This window comes from Phragmites australis, chromosome 8 (assembly GCF_958298935.1).
Source record: "Phragmites australis chromosome 8, lpPhrAust1.1, whole genome shotgun sequence".
NCBI lineage: Eukaryota > Viridiplantae > Streptophyta > Magnoliopsida > Poales > Poaceae > Phragmites > Phragmites australis.
Genome location: NC_084928.1, coordinates 15966033 through 15990280, shown reverse-complemented (window position 1 = coordinate 15990280; position 24248 = coordinate 15966033). Strand labels below are relative to the sequence as shown.

Genomic DNA, 24248 nt, shown 5'->3' with positions numbered 1-24248 from the left:
GATATTTCTATGGATTTTATTTTAGGACTATGTAGGACAATGAGAGGGAGGGATAGCATATTTCTAGTTGTGGATAGATTTCTTCAATGGTACATTTTATACCTTATCATAAGAGCGATAATGCTATAAACATAGCTAATTTATTTTTTAGAAATCATTTGACTACATAGTGTCTAATTCTATCATCTCGGATCATGACACAAAGTTTTTGAGTCACTTTGAAATAAATTGGGGATGAAGCTGCTATTTTCTACTACGTGTCATCCCTAGACCGACGGTCAAACAGAGGTCGGTACGCTCCACCACCAAGATTTGAAGCCCTACTCGAGAGAAAAGGAATAGCTTAAGTCGAGGATGACTCCAATTCAAGAGGGGGAGGATCCCATGGCTCATTCGGATAAAATCAATACCACTAATAATCCTCAAATCATAAAAGATCCAATTACAAGAGCACGTGTACGACAATTAGACCACCAGGTGAATTCGTTTCTCGCTATTCATGCTTCCTTAGATGGATTACTCTAAATTTTGTGATGTTTTATTGCTTAGGAACATGCTAGAAGCACCACAACCTTACCCGAATTTCACCCCTTGAAGGTCAAGTCTACTCGGATTTGAGGCTGAGCTCCAGTTGTGGTCGTGGTCGAAGTCGTGGTCGTGTCTCAGGATAGAACGTTAGTAAAACGGGCATAACTCTCTCACACGAAGTCCGTTTTAAGCGATCTTAAACATTTTGGAAAGATTACGATGAGCTCTTTCCAATGGATATGAGCTTGACTAAATATTCCCTTTGATTTAGTCAAAGTCAAAGAAATAAGGTGTTGCACCACTGTTTTGACCTAGTTGGGTCTTGTAACCGTGTCGGGGTCGGAGTCCAGGTTGTGTACGCCTCTTTCCATGGCTGCACAACCCTAGGTTGACCTCCTCACGTCCCCCTACAAATATACAGTAGCCATCATAGTTTAGACTCGAGTTTAGCTCAGATTATTCTGTTTTAGACAATTTCGTCATTTATCGGTTTGTTAAATCCGAGTACTTTATTGGTAATCAGCAATATTCAGATTGTATCTACCGGTTTTTTCTTGTGTTCTTGATTCGCTGGCAGGAAAAGCTTTCTTAGCGAGGTCAACCACATCTTGGCACGGTTGATAACCATGGATTAGTGGTGTAGTGGTTGCGAGGGATTTTGATCTGTTCTGATCAGAGCCTTTGGATCATCAACATCGAAGCTCCACCAAATCGACTTATCATATTACCTACAGAAGATCAGGCATCCTCACATTAGTAAACATGAAAGATTTGAAATTAACTGGCGTGAAATCTCATGATTGTTATTTGATGATGACACAGACACAATGTCACAGAAGGCCATCGATCTGACTAAGGTAGATAAGCTGCAGGAAGATGTGGTCGAAGCTCAATTCCAGTTTGAGGTGTGTTTCCCTCCATCGTTTTTTGATATCATGATGCATCTCATTGTTTACATTGTGAAAGAGATACATATTGTTAGCTCTGTATTTCTGGATTAGATGTACCCTTTTGAGAGGTTTATGGGAGTTTTGAAGAAATATATTTGTAACTAAAATCAACCAAAAGGCTGCATAGCCGAGGGCCAAGGAACCCAGAAAGTCATTGATTTCTGCAGCAACTACATGAATCTCAAATTGATTGGTGTGCCTATATCTCTCCATGAGAGGAGGCCACAAGGGAAAGAGACGATAGATGCAAACTCATTCCACACTAACAACCCCATTAAATTCACGCAAAGCATATTTGTAGTTCTATAATAATCAGTTGTAGTGGTCCCGTGTGTCGAAGAACACCAGAAGATGATATGCACCAAAAACCCATGAAAGTCCGATGTTTAGATTGTGCGAGAGCATCAAGATAATTCTAGCTCCTGGTTACGTAGACATGTGATGAATAAGCAAATAGAATGTGCTCAGTTGAATGTGTTGGCTCATAAACTGTCAACTACAATACTCACATTCTAAGGATACAACATAAATGACTTTACATTTTATACGAGAGCACAATATAATAAGAGCGGCAACCAAAAGTGATGTCCATATAGATGCGTATGACTACAATGGCATAGAGATGGTAGTGAAGCCCCCCCTTCATTGTTGGTACACACATTTTGCCGACAGTAAAACCCCTATTCATTATCGGTACACTCTCTAAGCTAGCAGTGAAGCCCCCCTATATAACCAAAGTGTCGCCTGTACCCTCCTAGACTTAGAAAATTTTTCCCCCTTCCACAAACGCCATCGCCTCCACCTTGTCCTTGCTCACGCCACCGGAAGACGACAAGCCCATCCTCCTCGACACCATCATCCTTCTCCATGAAGTCATCGCCATCCTCCTTCTCCGCGACGTCATCGCCATCCTCCTCCCCGATGTTGACCATGTCGTTCTCGTCCTCCACCCTGATGTTGTCCACATTCCCCTCCCCGAGGACTATGAGGCCACGCCAAGGAGCCCGAGCCCACCGTCCCCATCGTCCTCAACGTCATCCCCATCCTCCTCCCCGACATCGTCCCCATCCCCCTCCCCGAGGTCTTCGTCGAAGACCAGTAGCCACTTGTGTCGACATCGAGGTAAGCCTCCCGCTCCTCCCCGTCCACCTCCTCCCCCTTCATCCCCTCCCCCTCCAGCAGGAGGCTGCAGTTCACAGTGTTAGTTTGGTTTTACATCTAAGGAGACCGAAAGTGCATGCATGGTGATACACAATCTCTAATCCTTGTCTATGATGATGAAAAATGGTTCTCGAAACAACAACATGTTGAAATATAGACTTGGTGCTTGCTGACTGCTTGAATTAGTCAGCTGAAGATATGCCAATCTGTTCTTTGATAGTAGACCAAAGTTCTGCACTTGCATTTTGTATTTATAAAATAGCTTCTCTAGATATGCTGTCGAAATGCAATTGCTTTGCATTCGTATTCGAAACTAAACCTAATAAGAACATATTCTACCCTACTTTGCTCGATGATTGCATGTGTGCTGGTCCTTTTGTCCCTGTACACATACTTGGTTAATAGATTCTACTCTACTTATGCCCTTAATCATGCTCCACTGAATATATTAACCCTATGATGTGATCCTGGGGGCAAGACCCTATTCCCTGCTGTCGATTACATGGGAACCAGGGGTCCCCAAGTTCCGAGGCCAGGACAGCAGAGTGCCACATGGCGCCCTCCCTCGGGGATTATCTCCCCGAGGTCCGAGAAGACCAAGTTCTGAGAGAGGGTGCTCGGGGCCATAAACAGTGGTCCCCGAGTACCCGAGTTCTCCGATACCTTAGAAGGCCAAGTTCCAGGAGAGGGTGCTCGAGGCCATGAACAATGGTCCCCGAGCACCCGAGTTCCCCGATGACAAGAGAAGTCAGCTCCGGGAGAGGGTGCTCGTGGCTATGAATAGTGGTCTCCGAGCACCTGAGTTCCCCGAGGACCCGAGCAGTCAAGTTCCGGGAGAGGGTACTCGAGGCCGTGAACAGTGGTCCCCGAGCACCCGAGTCCCCCGAGGACAAAGAGAGGGTATATCCGGGAGAGAGTGCTTGGGGCTGTGAACAGTAATCCCCGAGCACTCACAGTTCCTCGAGGGCCTGAGATGTCCTTCGCCGGTGGTCCCCACAAGGGCTCGGCGGTGAGGTGTCAATTTGTGAGAGGCCCGATGCTGCATTTAAGAGGGCACGTGGCCTGTCACTTCCAACAACTCCCCCCACGCCTGCTGTCAGTCCCTGTCACGGTCTGGCAGGGAGGCGTGGGGACATTTAATGCGCGGGTGCCATCGCGCATCATCCGGCGCACCTCGGGATAACGTCGTAGGGCTCGAGGCGTAACACCGCCGCCCTGCTGTGTCAGACTCGCTCTGACCAGGCGGGCACGCAGGGCTGCTCGGTGGCTGCCCGGCGGGCCCTCCCCGCTGCACCCGCTGAAAAGCGGAATGATGACGACAAAGACCGGACGGGGCGCGTTTTTAACCCTCCCCGTCACCTCAAGCAGCAGCCCATGATGGTTGCTTTCCATTTATGGCATCTTGGAACTCACGCCATCCTTTCTGGGCACGCTACCAACCTCGACGGGGTATAAAAGAGGGGCGGGCTCCCCGGAGAAGAAGGACGGGGACTTGGATCAGACGAAACACACGGAACGAGCTCAGAAGACAAGCTAACGAAGAACAAGAAGCACGAAGCTCTAGACTTAGACAAACATTCTTGTAGCACAAGAGATCCTCAGAGAGACTTTCCCTAAGCATTTATAGCATACACACAGGAGTAGGGTATTACGCTCTGTGCGGCCCGAACCTGTCTAAAATCCCCTGAGCATTTATTTCCTCCGGCATCCGATCATCCACTCCACCTGCATCTAATTTACTCCCATTCATTTCACGCACAAGGCGGACTCAGAATCATCCCCCAGGCCAAATCTCAAAGAGGGTCCCTCCGGATCCCTGCTTGTGGAGTTCACCCTCCGACAGCTGGCGCGCCAGGTAAGGGGGTTGCATCCCTGAATCTGCTTTGTGCCTGGCGACGTCATGTTGGAGGTGTAGTTGAAGGTTAGTCGGGAGAGGCGATCCTCACCCGTCTCGGCCCTTAGCCGCTGCTCGGCTCTGGAGGTGCTCCATCTGGAGCCTAGCGACGGCGTGTCCACGACTCAGTTCTCGTTGCCGGACGTGGTACTGTTGGTGGGGTCGGTAGCGACGGTGTAGGGTTGAGGGGCCGGGGATTTGCTTGGGAGTTGACCCCAGGCCTCCGGACCCTGCGCTGTCCTTCGCCCACTCCTTCTGCGGCCAGGTATTCTGCTGGCCTTCTGAGGTATTCCTCCCGGAAGGTCATGAGGGTGCGACAGTCGTTGGTGTTATGACCACGCCCTGGTCTGTCCAGGACACACCCGTGTGCCTCCGGGGGCGCCGGAGCTTGGAGTTATCATTGGGGTCTCTAGTTCAATTCAATTCAAATCTTATCCAAATCCTTATTTAAATCCAATCTCTCATCTTTCTCAAATTCTACCCAAATCTAAATTCAAATTCCTTATCTACTTCCATTCTTGTTCAACCTCATCTTTTGGTTTCTCTCGAATTCACTCCAAGCTCAATTCAAATTCAAACCATATTCAAATTTCCTTGTAAAAGTTCCTTTTCTAAAACCCTAGATATGCCTAAAGTGCCTTTGGACCCAATCCTACCCAAGCCAAAGCCCTTAGCTGGTACAAAAGTCATCTAGAAGGCCTAACACAAAGGATCCACAAAATCTGTAAATATTCGGAGTCCTTGACAACCTCATCTTCCGATATAGTTTCGGAGTTCAATACGGCTTCAAATGCAAATCTTGACAATACAAAAGTTGTAGGTCTCCTCGAGAGCTTCGATTTGATCATATGGAAGTCCCCTTTTGGATAATGAAGATAGGAGTTATGGCCTCCGAAATCAGTGCTACACAGATAAGTCTCAGTTCAAATAGTTTATCTTGTGACACATTTTTAGAAATCAAAATGGCATTTTCAGATGAATACAAAAGTTGTAGAAATTTTCGAGTACTACAATTTAGAGTCCACAAACGTCCAATTTGGAGTCCTAAATGTGGAGATACAATCCTCGGAATAAAGAGCTGCGAAAAAGGAAATCGTAACCAACTCGAACTCGAATCCGAATCGTGTCTGACTTGGACTCCACATCAACTAGCCACCCCTAGCTCTATAAATAGGGGTTGCACGTCATCTCCTACCCCCTTTTCATGCCTCCAAGCCCTAGCCGCTGCAGCTGCCTGTCCTTGCGCCGCCATTCGCCGGTGTCGCTGCTATCCCCGCCCGTGATGCGCTATTTCATCGTTTCCGCCAATCCTCCTTCCCCGATCATCAAAGAAAGGTGAGGACCCCTCTTTATCCTTCCTTACCCTTATTTTACCATCATGCTAAGTCCCTAGATAAGCCCTAACCCTAGCCAAAGCTCGATCTACGCCGCCACGATCGTCGCTATCGCGGACAGTCGCGCCGTCGCTGACTGGCATCAAGTTCCTGGTGACCAGAGGTCAAATCACCATGCCCTTTCACCAGAGCATGACCCATGATGTTTCCCATGCCCTCACCAACTGAGTCGTCTAGTAGAGCAGCCAAACCGTAGAGATCAATGTCGACATGCCTGCTATCCGGTTTCTGGACATGTTCTGCACGCACACCGAGTTCCTATCGCGTTCCTCGTCAATTCAGAAGACATATGGATGTTCCATCTGTGTCACAACATGTCCCATGAAGTATTCTACGTGAACCTATGACCTTTTCACCTATTGTGTCGCGACTCCACCGGAACGTGTTTGCCAACCCAGCATATCGCAACCGCCACCCATGTCATCTCCGTTGATCGATCTTCTTCTCAGAGGATGATCTACCTAAACCCATGCTATAGCATTGTGTTCCTAGGACATATGAACATCTCTATTCAAATAGTTTCTCAAATTTCATAGCCAATCTCCTTAAACACGAGCGTCTTTGTTGCTGCATCTGTTCGTAGTCACCACCAAACCTTGCAGCAGTCGTCGCTGTTTTTCTGCTACCTTGGATGACCCCTTCCAAAATCGACCATACCTTTGAGTTAGCCTTTCCGCGTTCTACGCTATGCTTCCCTAGTTTTTCTGAAACACTACTGAAGCCCAACATCGATGCCAGTGGCCACGTGCCCGATCGTCGTCTCCAATGAAACCTGAGCCGTCACCGATACGCAGGGTCATCGGTAATATCCTTAACCCAGAAGCACAACCTCCAGCCATTTGATCCATCATGGACGGCTTAGGCTAGACCACAGCTCACCTCTTCTTTAATCCAAGGCAATGCTTATATAGCATGCCAAGTCAGCACCACATCATCCTCTTTAGCCTAGTCAGTGAAGTCTAGTCAGCCCTATACCTCTTGAACCTTGCATAATGATGTTGTCAAGTCAGACACAATGATTGTGTAATAAACCTTTTCCTATAGGAAGATAACTCTAGTAAACCAGACTTTCCTTTTCATCCTAATCCATCTTCCGAAAGCCGTTATCTTTCATCCTAACTCCGACTTAGACGATTCTTGAATCTAAATTTCTTCTCTAAAATCATACCCATCCAACTATAGTATTTTGAAAGTGTTTTGATTATGTTTGGTATGTTATTCTTAGGGTTTTCCTTTGTGTTATTTGTCATTAGTTTTCACGATTAGTTAATGTTCCGAAGGAGCTAGACGGACTTCAAGACCAAGACTTTTCTGAAGACACAACTGAGTCGAGTGAAGGCAAGTTATGTTCTTGAACATACTTATCCCAATTCTTAAATGTTTTTGTTTTATAAACATGCATGTTAAAAATTTGTTAGGAATCCCAAGAGTTAGGCTTTACCTAGTTTTCCCTTATCATTCTTATCACCTTAGTTTGATTTTGGGTTATGAAAGGGTAGATGATGCTTAGCCTTGCTTTGGGATGGTAATCATGATTAATGCTCTATGAACTTGATAATAGTCCTATGCAATAATGATAAAATATGATGAAATAACTTTTGTAGCAACATGGTATAGGGATTTGAGCATATGGTATGATGTGATGTATGGTTTGGAAAGTGGTAGTCTTGCTCAAATCTAAGGGTCGGTTCGTGGGGTGGCCTTTCTGTGTTTACAGTACAACCACAAGCCTAGTGTGGGTCAGACCTAGTCAATTAATTTTCTTACTCTCAGCATAGTGTAGATCAGACAGAAGAGCGGTGAATGAACGATGTCTTGGGATCCGAAAGGAGCAAGAGGGGGCTTCCGTTGTTGAGGTGTAATCACGCGGCACTGAAACCTTAGCAGGTAAACATGTGCTGAGAGGAGCATTGTAAAGGCATGATAGTGATCTCTTGGCCACACACCTTGGATGAGTGCAAGTGTCTAACTAACACGGGCAAAATAGAGACTTAGTCACCTGCTTGCGGGTGGTGACATCACCACTTGTTGGTATGTACAACCTCTGCAGAGTTAAAACTGAATATTTAGTCGTGCTCACAGTCACGAGCGGCACGAAAAACCTACCATGATTATAATTTGATGATTTGGTCAGTGTGATCAACTGTGGTGGTGGGGACCATAGTTGAGGTGTGGGTCATCACGATGCTGGGAATCATGGTTGAGGTGGTTAGTAGTTCAACTTTGGTGGTGGGAGCCATGGTTGAGGTGTTGGGTGTTCAACATTGGTGGTTAGAACCTTGGCTGAGGTGGTCAGTTGGTTAAGTCAAGATGGGTGGAATCTTGAGGTGGTTGGTTGTTTACAGTCATATACTTAATTACCACTACTTTTCAAATATTTTTACTCAAATTTTGTTTTATGCAAAAGATCCAAACTAGCCTTACCTTGTCAAAGCCTTCATATGCATAATATTTCCTTCACAACTTGCTGAGTACAACATGTGTTCACACTTGCTATAACCAAACACTCAGTTGAAAAAAAAAATCGAAGACCTCGTGAAAGATGCATTCTAGTGAGATGCTCTTCGTCGATTACCTATGGAGTTATCGATGAAGATGTTGAAGACTACTAGGATAAGGTTATGACGTTCTAGGCGCGTCTCCCAGTTGGTTGCCTGCGGTGTTGTTGAGCACAGTGCTTCTGATCCGCTGCAGATATCTACATAGAAGACTATATATGTCAATTGTTGTAAGATTTTGACGTTTATTTCTTTAAATTATTACTTTTGTTACTTCACCTATGACGTCCTTATGTGTGTTAAATATCCTAGATACACATAAGTCGTATCTGATTTTGTCCGTTAAAATCGGGTGTGACAGAGCTGTAGGCCAATAGAAATCTTGTCTAAATACCTTCTCTACCCTGCTTCTAAGAGATATACTTCATGAGTACTCCGCCGGCGCCTCTTTGATAAAGAACGCCGTCTAGCAGGGTATACATCCTGGATCGATGGAAAATCTGCTCGGATAGTACTTTGTCTTTAGGCATAACTCGATCTTGAAGGTACTTGTGGATAGAATCCATCCACAAAATTTTGCTTTCGAGCTGAGCCATGAGTTCCCTCGTGACTCCTTTTGGGATGTCGATCCCTAGCGAGCCCCCGAGCTGGTAATAGGTCTCGTAGACCACCACTCTTTCTATTGTGTTATCTGATGATCTCACATACAACTTCGAGAGTTTCTCTTTGAAAATCATGGTTTGTCCTAGATATCATGAGGATGCTAGGTGGGTAAGACTATCTAGGAGGCAATTATCCTTCCTTGGGATATATTTGACCTTGAGTCTGACAAATTTCTTTTCCAACTTCCTTACCTCCGTGAAATAGTCCGTCAGAGTCTCATCCGAGGTTTGATACTCCTTGTTAACTTGCTTCACCACCAATTGTGAATCCTCCTTTCACGAGAAAGGCGGATGCAAAGAGCAGGAGCTACTCAGAGACTAGCGAGCAGACCCTCATATTCAGCTACATTGTTTATGACCAGGAAGTCAATCTGTAAAGTGTATTGCATGCTTTCTCCTATAGGAGAGATAAGTATAATTCCAGCCCTCACGCCTTGAAGCGTAAGCGATCCGTCAAAGAAAAGAGTTTATACACCTGATAAGTCATTGCGGCTATCCTAGGGTTGATTGAGTTCTTTTCATTTATCAACTGTCAGACCCATCCAAATCGCACTCAACTTAATCAACAGAGCCAACTGTCTATAAAGATAAGAGCTAACATACACCAGGTTGGGTATATACTATCACAACTCCAAGGATAATGCATTTAGTTAAATAGCAAGGAGTAGCCGCAAGGTTAAGTTGATTTAGGGAAAGTACGTTCATCAATGTAATGACCTAAAGAACTAGCATTAATCATTAATAATCATAATCTCTAAGAAATGTAAACATGCTCAACTCAAATAAGCATCAGGAGTTGCTTCTCCTTAAAACCCATATACTTTCTATTTTCCCAAACTAAACGGAATTCAACGATTAATGTCCAATAGACATTAAATGTGCTCATGACCGAGAGCGTGGAAATTCAAATTGATCTTACACCTTGCAGGGGAGTACTTCTTTACCCACACGACATGACTATTCGTCTTGTGCAACTGGCCACAGCTACACAAGGGGTACCCATGATAACCTTTTCCAAATAAGCTTCAATATTTGAATATGCATCTATAGGTGCGGAGGTTAGCTAGTCTACTTCCCAAGAAGCCTAGATGCCTCTACAAGCACGCTTTACTCACACCATAGGCCAACAAGCCAATGGGTCATAGCCCTATAAGGTATTCGGCCCATCTTTACCATATTTAGATATGTGGTAATACGAAAAAGTGCTCAAACCAACGACACCAATCATCGATACTTAAATGATACAAGAGGTCTGTGGCACCTGGGTCTCCTCTCTCGAACTACCCCTAACAACACCCACATCATGTCTCAACTTCTATAGCACCTGGGTCTCCTCTCCCGAACAGCCCCTAACACTACCCACATCTTGTCTCAATCAACTCATCATCTCAATTTGTCATTCCTTTAAAACAGTAATTGAAGCCTGATAGCTTGTGAATGATAGATGTAAGGGTGGCAACAGGTTGGGTCGAGGCTAGGTGGAGCCAGAAAGCACCTGACCCAAAACCCGAGATAGCAAACCCGACCTAGCCATGAATGCTTACCGAGTCCAAAACCAACCCCGATCACTGCCCACGCGGGCCAAGACCTGGAAGAGTAGATCTAGATCATTCCCGGTGTCGGCTCATCTTCCCCGCACGATGGCGCAACTCCCTCACCATCGGCTCATCACCCTCCCTCGTAGTGACTCCCTCATCGCCTCCCGCACGGTCGCCCTCCCTTGCCATGCCTCCCGCATCATCACCCCCCTCGCTACGCCTACCTCGCCGCACCTCCTGCACTGACGCCTCCCGCGTCGCACCCTCACCCTCCCTCCCGCGCTTCTGCACTGTCACACTCCCTTGCCGTTCCTCCCTTGCCGCTCGTCCCGTGACGCGCCCTTGCCACGTCATACCCTCCCGATCCGAGGAGGACAATGGTGCCAACTGCAGCCGCTGCACGCGAGGGACGGAGATAGGGAGTTAGGGAAGGAGCGGACATCGGAGACTATGGTCTGCAGAGTGTTGAACAGGGTACTGGGTGACCCAGCTTAGTCCATGAGTGGTGTGGACTATGTGTCACTGTGGCCTGTGGGCCATTTGGCTGTGGGGTGGGCGGGTGACCTCCGGTTTTGGGTGGCACCCGCGGTGCGAAATAGGACCCAAACCCAAACCCGACTCGGATCAGCCCCCGACCCGATAGCCCTGTGAGGCAGTTTTTACCCCCAAACCCACCCCACTGGATCTAAAACCCACAGGGACTCGACCCTACCTAGCACACTGCCACCCCTAGATAGATGTTGCACTGCTCAACTTCTACTGATAAGTTATGTATTGCTAAGCATTCCAAAGTTCTTTTATTACCCAAGTTACAAGAATGAAGATGAATATATTAAGGTAGCGACAGATGCATCAAATAAGTTTTACCCGATTCCCGACATCGACTCACTAAAACATACATATATGACTCAGAGTAATATCTAGAAAATTGATCAATAATTCACCAAAATATAGGAGGAGAAATATAATAGATGCTTCCCTGGTGCTTCCTGTTCTTCCCTCACGTGATGCGCATTTGCCTGATCTTTTGGAAGGTAATATGATAAGTCGATTGGTGGAGCTTCAACGTTGAAGATCCAAAGGCTTCGAATAAAACAGATTGAGAACCCTCACAACCACTACATCACTACTCCATGGTTATCAACCATACCAAGACGCGGTTGACCTAGCCAAGAAGGCTTTTCCTGCAAGCGAATCGAGAACACAAGCAAGAATAGGTAGATGCAATCTGAATATCGCTAATTACCAATGAAGTACTCAAGTTAGGGTTCTACAAACCGAGCAAGCGGTGAAACTATATAAAACAGAATAATCTAAGCAAAACATGAGCCTAAACTATGATAGGTATTGTGTATATACAGGAAGATGTGAGGAGGTTGATCTAGGATTGTGCAGCCATAGAAAGAGGCGCACACAACCTATACTCCAACCTTGACACAATTACAAGATCCAACTCGGTCCAAAATGGTGATGCAATACCTTATTTCTTTGACTCTGACTAAACTATAAGGAATATTTGGTCGAGCTCATATCCATTGGAAAGGGCTCATCGTAAGATTTCTAGAATATCCAAGATTGCCTGAAATGGACTTCGTATGAGAGAGTTATGCCCGTTTTACTAACGTGTTGTCCTGCGACTCGACCATGACCACAACTTCGACCATAACTAGAGCTCACCCTCGAGTCCGAGTAGACTTGACCTTCGAGGGGTTACGTTCGGGTAAGGTTTTGATGCTTCTCCTATATTCCTAAGAAATAAAACATCATAAGAATTTAGTAGTAATCTATCCAAAGAAGCATGAACAGTAAGGAACGAATTCACATGGTGGTTTAATTATCGCGCACGTGCTCTTATAATTAGACCTTGTATGGTTTGAGGATTATTGGTGGTATTGAACATATCTGAAGAAGCCATAGGCTCATCATTCTCCCTCTCTTGAATTGGAGTTGTCCTCGACTCAAGCTCTTCTTCTTCTCCCAAGTAGGACTTTAGATCTTGGTGGTGCGGTGTACCGATCTCTGTTTGACCGTCAGTCCGGAGATGACACGTAGTAGAAAACAGTAGTTTCGTCCCCAGTTTATTCCAAATTGATCTCCAAAAGTGACTCAAACTGTCACAATCTGAGACGATAGTATTAGGCACTCCATATAGTCGAATGATTTTCCTGAAAAACAAATCAGCTATATTTGTAGCATCATCGCTCTTATGATAAGATATAAAATATATCATTTTAAAAAAAATCTATCTACAACTACAAGTATGATATCCCTCTCTCATTATCCTAGGCAGTCCTAAAACAAAATCTATAAAAATATCCTCCTATAGTGCACAAGGAACAGGAAGAGGCATATAAAGACCATGTGAATTTATGTGATATTTAGCTTTGTTGCAAGTGGTAAAACGTAAAACGTAACGCTCGACGTCACGTCTCATCTTTGGCCAAAAAAATTGGATAGCCAGCGCATCTTCAGTCTTCTTTGCTCCAAAATGTACCATCAATCCTCCTCCATGCACCTCCTGTAATAACAAAAGACGAACGGAGCTAGCTCGAATGCGTAGCTTGTTAGCACGATAGAGCAATCTTTCATTCAGCACATATTTATTCTATATCTTTCCTTCTTTACAATATTCAAGCACTTCATTAAAATCTAAATCAGTAGCATATAAGTCTTTGATGATCTCTAAACCAAAAACCTTATGACCAAGTTGAGATAACATAGTATAACATCTAGAAAGCGTATTAGTAATTACATTGTCCTTTCCTCTCTTATGTTTTATGACATGAAAATAACTCAATAAATTCTACCTATTTAGCATATCGTTTATTCAATTTAGCTTGACTTCTAATATATTTAAACGATTCATGATCAGAATTTATAACAAATTTTTAGGACCATAGATAATGTTGCCAAGTTTCAACACACGAACTAAAGCATATAATTTTTTATCATAAGTGAAATGATTCAGACTTGGCCCCTTAATTTCTCACTAAAATAAGCAGTAGGTTTACCTTCTTCAATTAGCACACCTCCAATTCCAATCCTACTAGCATCACATTCTAGTTCAAGATCTTACCAAAATCAGAGAGCTGGAGCAAAGGAGCATGGGTAAGTTTCTCTTTCAACAACCTGTATGTTTTTTCCTGTGTAGGTCCCCATTTGAAAACCACTCTTTTCTTCATCAATTTATTCAATGGAGCAGCAATGGTGCTGAAATCTCGCACAAAATACCAATAGAAACCCGCAATACCATGAAAGTTTCTTACTTAAGTAACAGTCTCAAGGGTTGACCAGCTCTTTATAGCTTCAATTTTTACTTCATACACTTCGATTCCCTGTGGAGTAACAACATAGCGAAAAAAAGAAACTCAATCCGAGCAAAAGGTGAACTTTTCGAGGTTATCGAACAAACGTGCATCTCTCAAATTATTAAAAATAGCACGCAAATGATCAAAATGTTGTTCTTGTGTCTTGCTATAAATCAAGATATCATCAAGTATACCACCACCAATCTACCAATGAAAGCACATAAAACCTCGTTTATCAATCGTATGAAAATACTAAATACATTAGTTAACCCAAAAGGCATTTCTAACCACTCATACAAACCAAACATAGTTTTAAATATAGTTTTCCATTCATCTCCAAGTTTCATCTTAATTTCGTGATACCCACTTCGCAAATCAATTTTAGTGAAAATTATAGAACCACTCAACTCATCAAGTATATCATGTAACCTAAGGATAGGGTGACTATATCTTATAATAATATTATTAATAGTTCTACAATCAACACACATACGTCAACTGCCATCCTTCTTAGGAACCAAAAGAACGGAAACAGCACAATGGCTAAGACTTTCTCCCCTTAACCCTCCATAAAAGTGTCATTGCAGCCTCTTCATCATCAATAATATCACAACACGACATACTAATTTGTAGTTCTTGGTAATATTCTTCTACAGATTTATCACCTTGGTTTAAGCGCTACAATTTCTTACGCAAATCACGTTTAAAAGAGGATGAAACAAATCGGTTACGTATAGCAACCTTTAAAGCATTCTATGTGGTAGATGCTAATCCATCGATACATACTCCATTCCACCAAATGATTACAAATTCTTTAAATTCACTAGTAACTTATCTAACTCTATACACTTCAGGAACTAAATAAGCATTAAACTTTTGTTCAATCGTCATATTCAATCTAAATATTTTTCAACATCATAAGCTCTCGCAAAAAGATGGTATGATAAACTTAACCTTAGCAAATAAATGATCATTAACGCGTATATTAGGTTACTAAAAATTATTACCTCTCATACCTGCATGGTTGAAGTTTAATAGATTCCATTGTCGTGCATCAAAGGCGTCTTATTCTTGCCTCAAAATTTCATATTCTTACCTCAAAATTTCATAATCTGTGACATACTCCTCTTGCTCATAGGCTGCGTCATGAGGATCTACACGCCCAAGGTTTGATGGCTGATTAACCACTCGATCAAAGCGTGTATTGAGCATGAAAATACTATCATTAAAATATTGCAATGCAGTGTTTATCTCCACAAGCTTCTTATCAATGTCGTCATTAATATTTTGTCGATGATCATTCAACACCATTGTGAGTTCTTCCCTCAAAACACACTCATCTGCATCCAATGCTTCTCCTGCCATGGTTAGTCGAATATAGAAAACAACAAAAGATAAATTATCCCTATCAACTACTAGGTGGTGGATGTGGAGTCACACTCAAGAAGCGTATTACCACTCTTACAAGTGTTCGTACCAATCACTGTAATTGACACAACCGGTGGCTAGTTCGTGATCGGGTACAAATGAGATAGTTGCAAGGGGAGAAACCGTTCTGATCGAGAAAAGGTGTAGTTTGGATATACAATATTTAATAATAAGGAATGAAAATAATTAAAATTAGATTAGCAAAGCTGAATAAAAATCTATAGTACTCAGCACAGTTACTGACCCGAACACGTTCATAAAACTAGCTCAACCAAACCAAAAACTATAACAGACACATGTATAATAGAACAAAATTTACAATGCAAACTGATTCTTTTTTTAATTCTCTTTTTTCTTTTTTCACACTCTTTGCTTTCATTTTTTTCACTCTTTGCTTCTTGCTTGCTTTTCTTTCTTTTCTTTTTTTCGAATGTGATACAAATTCAAAAACTCTTCTACTGTCATTTGTAATATCAGTGAGGTATTTGGGTCACAAACTTTTTCTAGAGAACAGGAGTATAAAGGTAATAAAAAGATAATCTCTCTCTAAACTTTGGCTACCTCTGTTTGGGCTATCGAGTGATACTCGAACTTTGTCAGACAATGCTCGATATGATGAGTTCGTAGGATGTCCGAGAGCAACCAAAAACAGATATACTCTGACCAGGTTATCAAACCTGAAAGGATGGTTGGATCCGAGAAGGTGGTTGATTCCGACTAGGTGGTCGGAGTGACTGGTCGGGACCCCGAGTGGGTGGTCATAGTGACTGATTAGAACCCCGAATGGGTGGTCAGAGTGACTGTTTGGACCTCGAGTGGGTGGTTGAAATGACTGGTTAGAAGGACTAGTGGTCGAACCTGAGTAAATGGTCGACTCAAATAATGGTCAAACTCGAATAAATGGTTGAAGCGACTAGTGGTCAAACACAACTTGATGGTCGACTAGACTAGCGGTCAAACATGAGTAGATACAAAATCTCAACTATAGCAAATAAGGTTAGATCGAGATACACGACAACTAAACAACAATACTCGACACTAAACTAGATCACGATGACTTGACCAGCAACAAAGACACCGACAATGGACTCAAACTCAACATCGCAAATATTGAAAACAAAATTGCGAAGGCACAAAGTGGTTTGAACAATGGATAAACTAAGATCTAAATATTTTTGTAGGGCAATTTTTCTAAACTCTAGATGATGAAAAACGACGAAACAAAAGGGATAACTGGGATTACCTAATGGACAACCGAGACTCTGATACTACTTGATGCACATATGCCACATTTTTCGAATGGTAATATGATAAGTCGATTGGTGGAGCTTTGACGTTGATTATCCAAAGACTCCGAACAGAACATATCGAAAACCCTCGCAACTACTATACCACTACTCCATGGTTATCAACCGTGTCAAGACGCGATTGAGCTCGCCAAGAAGGATTTTCCTGCAAACGAATCGAGAACACAAACACAAACAGGTAGATGCAATCTGAATATCGCTAATTACTAATGAAGTACTCAAATTGAGGTTTCACAAACCGAACGAGCGGCGAAACTGTATAAACAGAATAATCTAAGCAAAACCCGAACCTAAACTATGATGGCTACTATATATATATAAAAGGAGAACATGAGGAGATCGACCTAAAGTTGTGCAGCCATAAAAAGAGGTATACACAATCTGGATTCCGACTCCAACAGGACTACAAGACCCAACTAGGTCAAAAATAGTGACAACACCTTATTTCTTTCACTCTGACTAAACTATAAGAAATATTTAGTCGAGCTCATATCCATTGAAAAAAACTTGTCATAAGCTTTCCAAAATGTCTAAGATTGCCTGAAATAAACTTCATATGAGAGAGTTATACCCGTTTTACTGACGTGTTGTCCTGCGACTTGACTACGACTTTGACCATGACTAGAGCTCAACCTCAAATCCGAGTAGACTTGACCTTCGAATGGTAATGTCCGAGTAAAGTTGTGATACTTCTCCCATATTTATAAGTGATAAAACATCATAAGAATTTAGTACTAATCCATCTAAAGAAATATAAACAGTAGGAAACAAGTCCACCTGACAGTTTAATTGTCACGCACGTGCTTTTGTAATTAGACCTTATATAATTTAGGAATTATTAGCCGTATTGATCGTATCCGAAAAAACCATGGACTCAACATAACGAGTTCCATTTGTTCATCTTCTAGTTCAAACACACGACACTCCAAAACATCGTTTTCTAAATAAAAACGATACATCTCAATGAGTATAAATAACATACGATGAAAGATGCTCCATAATACATGATAATTAATATAAGTGGAATACATCATGTCATGAATCTATAGCATCCCTGACTTCTTAATTTGGGTTATTATTAATTGTTAACATTTTTGGATTAATTAAGTTTAAGCCAAAATTTAATCCTAAACAAAAAATTAATTAAGTACAGCATGAGGATGAATATTTTTAATCAACAGGGAAAAATATAACAAGATTAACAAAATTGGCTTCTCGAAATTACCAAAAATTAATTATAAATTATTAAGTTTAAACACATCTCATTAAGTATAGAAATTTCAGTATATATTTTATGGCTCATGATATATTCAATATGTAGAGCATGATCATATAAAGCTAACAAAAGCAGTTTCATGATTTTTGAAGCAACAATTATTTTCCTATGAATTTTACAACTTTCAGCTGATTTAGCATTGCAACAATAATTCAATTTCGCTTTTTCTTTGGATTATCCGAAACAGTAACACAGAGCATTTTTACCCTTACTCAGCTAGCTACAAAGACTGAATAGTGGGTCCAGACAGGTTGACTCCGGTCAACATGACTAGGTTGACCAGGTTATGTGCTCTGTACAGAACAGCCTGTACAAGCAAACGCCATGGCCGGCGTTCGGCAAGCTCACCGGCGGCGAACGGCGAGCGGCTCGGCCAGGAAAGGACAAAAGCAGCACCAGCGCGCAATGGAGAACTCATTTAAGGCACAGCCGGGCGGAGGGCCTGGCCGGCGGCGAGCACCATAGCGCGGCAGCGCTCGGTCCGCGTGGACGGCCATGCCGGCGACGGGCCAACGATGAACTAGCGCGGGAAAAAGTGCAAGGAGGGTCCCATTAAGCTCACCGTGCTCTCGTTTATCCGGAAGGAGCTCTGCAGCCGCGGCTCGACGTGCGCCCGGATCGGCTCGCCGGAGTTGGGGAAGACGACGCGTGAAAGCTCTATTCGGCTGAGGAAACTGAGGGATTCGCGCGGGAACTAAAGGGACCAGATGTGCACGACCCTCCTCCGAGCTGCTGGGACCTCGGCCTGGGCGGATTGGGCTCGGGGTGTTGGATTTTGTGGCGGCGTGCTGCTCAGTGCTCTATTGCTTTGCTCTGTGCGGTCGTGAGCTCAGTGGCGAAAATGGCGAGAGACAGAGCAGTGAGGGAGAGGGAAACTGAGAGAGGAGCTGCTGTTGTTGCACTGCTCGGTTGAGCTCTGTGGTGAAGAAGAGAGAGAGAGAGAGCAGTAGCAAAGGAAGAGCTTTGCTGCCATGGTTCTGCTGCTCGGTGTGGTTGCTGCTCAGTAAAGAAAGAAGAACGAGGGCCAGGGAGAGAGTAGAGAGCACGAGGGAAAAGAGAGCGAGAGAGGGCAACTGCTTCTGCTGTGAAGAAAATATCAGAGACAGAGCAGTGAAGTGGGTGGAGATAAGGATGAGGTGATGGCCTCACTTGGTCAGAGAAAGCGGCGGCCGACTCTGTGATCTGTCCAGAGGTGCACGAACCAACGAAACAAAAACAGTTCCCGAGCTCATCTACTTATCGGCTCCGTGCCTAAACAAAGATCTTTCTGTATAAAAAAAAGCTACAAAGTTTTATAGGGTTCTATAATTTATATACAATCACTTTAACTGTTTTGTCTTCAAAATTAAATTAAATAAAAATTCTTCAAAGTTGCTAACTTTTCTAACCTGCTCTAATTTTTAAGACTTCAAATAATCCTTAAAATCTAGAAAAATTCGCTAATATCCTTCACATAACATAGACTAATTTATAAAATTGTTTTGAACCTTATGTTGCATAGAAAAATTTGTGAGCTCCTTCACAGAGCATCACTTCTAATTAAACTTAACAATTTAAGTTTATTTTCAAATGCATTAGTTAATTACTCAAAGCTTCAAATACGATGCTAATGATGTTCATGAATGCTTAATAACATATTTATGAAATTTTGGATGTGACAACAATGAAGTTAGTGAGTACTTGTGATTTGATTGCATTTTGAGGTATGAAACGAACGTAGAATTCCTCGAGCTTGACGGCCCACTTTGCAATTTGGCCAATTGTATCTGTTGTGGAGGATTTTCCAGAGTAATAATATTGATGGTACGGTGATCTTGTGACCTTAGAAATAGTGTCATAACTTGCGAGAGACCATCAATACCGTGTATGGTAGCTTTTGCACTTGCGAATAGCGCTCTTTAGGACCGTGGAGTACTTCACTAACGTACTACACCAGTCGTTGACTCTTTTCTCACTTGTCAGGCACTTCCCGTTCCACCACCAATATCTCACTCACGGTACGTGGTCCGGCCGCTATGTTTAACATAATATCTTCATTTAGGTTGGTTGCAAGTAGCACAGGGGGATGAAAGTTACCTCTTTAGATTTTTTAATATCTCGTCTACCTCTTCTGACCATTCAAACTTGTCGTGTTGGTGCAGTAATTAAAAGAAATGAAGTCCACACTCTTCAAGTCAAGATATGAAACGACTAAGGGCTGTCATGCACCCATTTAACCTTTGAACTTCTCGCACTGACCTTGGGGGTTGTTTTTCTTCGATGGCTTTGATCTTATCGTGATTAACTTCAATTCCCCTGTAAGACACTAGGTATTCGAGCAACTTTCTTGCGTCTACTCCAAACACACACTTCTTCGGGTTAAGCATGACCTGATGCTTATGCAGATTATCGAATGTTTCTTGCAAGTTGGCGATGAGATCTTCCTTCTTCTTAGTTTTGACGACAATATCGTTGACGTAGGCCTCAATGTTTCGACCAATTTGATCATGAAGGGTTATCTGCATACATCTTTGATATGTGGCACCAGTGTTCTTCAATCCAAATGACATCTTAACATAGCAGTATATTCCGAAGAGTAATAAAAGAGGTTTTGTCCTCATCTTTCTGATGCATACTGATCTGGTGATAATCGAAATAAGCATCGAGAAGACTCAGATAGTCGCACCCAGAGGTGAAGTTGACTATATGATCTATGCGTGGTTGGGGGAAGGGGTCCTTCAGACAAGCTTTATTGAGGTCGGTGAAATCCACGAACATTCACCACTTGTCGTTCAATTTTTTAACCATGATGGGATTAGCAAGCCACACGGGATGGTCTAGGTCTCTGATAAATCCTGCCTTGGTAAGCTTTTCTATTTCCTCTTTAATTAACTCCTTCTAGTCGGGCGTGAATTGCCGGAGCTTTTGCTTGACCAATTTCTCATCGGGTCGGATAGCTAATTTATGCTCAATCACCTCCCTTGAGATCCTAGGCATATCAGATGGTTGCCATGCAAACACGTCGGTGTTTTCCTAGAGGAAGGTGACAAGCGTGAGTTCCTATTTGGGATTCAGGTTAGAGCCAATCTGGATGGTCTTGGATGGCTATGTTGGGTCTAGAGGAACAGTTTTTATTTCACCATGGGACTTTACGACACCTTAGGACTCAAGTTCTTTGTCTCCTTGTCAGGTTGGTGTTGCGTCGCCATGTCAAGACTCCGCATGTCGCAGTAGAGGCCAGCTTTCGAGCAGCCCTAGACAGTAATGACTCCCTCGGGTCCTAGGATCTTCACGCACTGGTATGTGTAGTGCGCACTGGCCATGAATTTGGCCAGAGTTGGTCATCCTAAGATGGCATTGTATGCCATCTCGAAGTGGACCACGTCGAACATGATCTTTTCTGTCTGAAAGTTGTCATACTTCCTGAATGTAATAAGGAGCTCTACCACAGAAAGGGTCATCCTTGCCACCCTTTTATTGCCAGTTCAGTAATAACCGATAGTGATAAAGTATCATTGTCAGTTTTTAAGCTCCAGACATGTATAAAAAACCAAGCCAGTAAGAACTGGCAGTGGTAGTATTTATCACTATCAAACTGGTAGTGATAATATTGTTATCATTGTCGGTTCTTCAAAAGACAAGCATAAAAAGATGTGCCTTTAATAACTTGCAGTGATATGTTTATCTCTGTCGATTCATATTCCAAACCGGCACTGATAATATTTATCACTATCAGTTTTTAAAAAGACGTGCATAAAATACGTGCCTTTAATAATTGACAAAGACGAATTGGTACTTAGCACTACCGTTTTGTAATCCGAATCGGTAGTAATAATTCTTCTATAAATAGAACTCATCTCCCACAGACTCCCCCATCTTATTTTGCTCTCCTGAAGCTTCTCCCGAGGGATAGATACTGATGCGCGTTTGCCCGATCTTCCGAAAGGTAATATGATAAGTAGATTGGTGGAGCTTCGACGTTGATGATCTAAAAGCTCCAAACAGAACAGATCGAGAACTCTCGCAACCACTACACCACTACTCCGTGGTTATCAACCATGCCAAGACGTTATTGACCTCGCCAAGAAGGCTTTTGCTGCAAGCGAATCAAGAACACAAGCAAGAGCAAGAACAGGTAGATGTAATCTGAATATTACTAATTACCAATGAAGTACTCGAGTTAGGGTTCAACAAACTGATAAACGGTGAAACTATCTAAAACAAAATAATCTAAGCTAAAACCAAGACTAAACTACGATGGCTATTGTGTATATATAGGGGGATGTGAGGAGGTCGACCTAGGGTTGTGCCGCCGTGGAGAGAGGCATACACAACCTGGACTCCGACCCCAACATGATTACAAGACCCGACAGGACGCACATCAGTGATGCAGCACCTTATTTCATTAACTCTGACTAAACTATAAGAAATATTTGGTTGAGCTCATATCCATTGGAAAGGGCTCATTGTAAGCTTCCAGAATGTCCAAGATCGCCTCAATCGGACTTCGTATACGAGAGTTATGCCTGTTTAACTGACGTGATGTCCTAGGACTTCGATTAGACTTTGGAGTTCGACTAGGACTCAACTTTGACTTCGAGTAGACTTGGCCTTCGAGTGATGACATCCAGGAGGGTTGTGATGCTTCTCCCATATTCCTAAAAATAACAAAAACTTAGTAGTATCCTATTCTTTACGAAGAAAATATAAACAATAAAGGACAAATTTACCTTATTCTTTAAAAGACCTTGTAGTTGTGTATCCAAGGGAGTCGTGCCCTCATCAGATGCAGTCGCAGTGGAGCAATAGTCACCATCTCCACCACAGCTTTCTCTGTTCCTTATGCCTAGCTTCAACGCATCATCGCCGTCTGCCCAACCGTAGCCACCTTGCCATCCGTCGAGCTTCTAGTTGTAGCCATATCATTTCGCTCTTCGCGTTGAGCTTCAACTCATCCTCCACACCGAACTTCGAGCCATCTCGCCATCTCCCAAGCAACCCGTGAGGCCACGTGCCTTCCTCGTCTCCTCATCCCCTCTCCCCCTTGTCTCCTCATCTCCTCTCCCATGATCACCTCATCTCCGCTCCCCATCTCCTCTCTCCTCTCCATTATGAATGTAGATTTAGATAGACATCTCCACTGCGCACACGAATCTTGTGTGAAGATGATTGTAGCAATAGGTAGATCTAAATGAATGGCAACGACACAAATGTGTTGAAGATGAATGGTGTTTTTGCCATTCATTTAGGTTTACTATTGTCACTACGAATGCAGATTTAGATATAGGTATAAAGTACTCTACTAGGAACATTTTGGCATGGGATCTTCTATCTTAAGTTTGAGTTTCTCGAACTTGAGACAGATCCCCATGCTGAAGAGTTTCTAGTAGAGTATCTTTGCAAATACGGAAGGATTATCACTAGCAGTTCAATACATGAGCCATTAGTGATAATTGGGTTATCATTGTTGGTTCAAGACATAATTTGGCTGTGATACCCAGTATCACTACCAGTTTCTAAGCTGGCAGTGATAATACCGCTAATTTACTGTTGGTTCAAAAACTGGCAGTGATGTCAATTTTGAACCAGTATACCAATGGGAGTGATCGAAGATCAGGGTACTATGTTGTGGAAGTCCTGCGTAACTGGTTTGATGGTAGATCGGGAGATCAGTATCACTTTGAGTGCACTCACGAATAGGATATTGGTATAACTCTCCGTATCGCTAAGCACTTAAAAGACCTTGTAGTTGTTGATCGTAGGCTCAACCACTATCGGGAAGCGTCCTAGCCGTGCAAAGTTGTCTAGGCAATCATCCAGACCGAACGAGATCTCAACATTCAACAACTTGACAGCCTAATGACCCTTGGGGATGATAGCTAAAAGTTATTGGGCCACCATCTTGTACATCCTCTTGGACTCATAGGATGAAAAACCACCGAACATGTAGTCGATGGTCCTCTCGTCTGGCTGGAAAGACATCAGGTCTGAGTCATCCTAGTTGTTGTTGGAGCTAGAATCCCTACTCTAGGTCACGACCTGGGTCTTCTTTCCCTTGGCATTTTTTATCTCAGCCTTGACCATCTTCTTCCAGAAATGGTGGTCGTGGAGGCTATGTTGTCAGTCTGATGGAGATCGCAACAAGGTTTGCCGTCATGTTTGCCAGTGCTGAGTGTGTAGATTTTGCCCCAAGATGAGCCAGAGCACTTGTTAGGATGAGTGTCGACTAGATCTGCAAAAACTTCGCCAGCTTTGGCTTTCTTTCCCTTACCTCCCTTGGAGTTCTTCTTATGCTTCTCTTGGCCACACTATTGTCGAGCCCATG

General features: G+C 43.1%; 1 long non-coding RNA gene across 3 annotated transcripts; it reads right to left on the bottom strand.

Annotated features, from left to right (window-relative positions):
• Nucleotides 1-11843: 11843 nt before the first annotated feature.
• LOC133926702 (uncharacterized) lies at nucleotides 11844-19046 on the bottom strand. 3 transcript variants are annotated; one of them, XR_009911166.1, is made up of 4 exons: nucleotides 17240-19046; nucleotides 14941-16813; nucleotides 12489-13960; nucleotides 11844-12373 (listed from the first exon to the last, which is right to left on the bottom strand). It is a non-coding gene; the product is annotated as an uncharacterized LOC133926702 (long non-coding RNA). The 3 variants fall into 3 exon arrangements; XR_009911164.1 differs by having other exon boundaries at nucleotides 14941-19044; XR_009911165.1 differs by having other exon boundaries at nucleotides 14950-19044.
• Between the last annotated feature and the right edge of the window lie 5202 nt (nucleotides 19047-24248).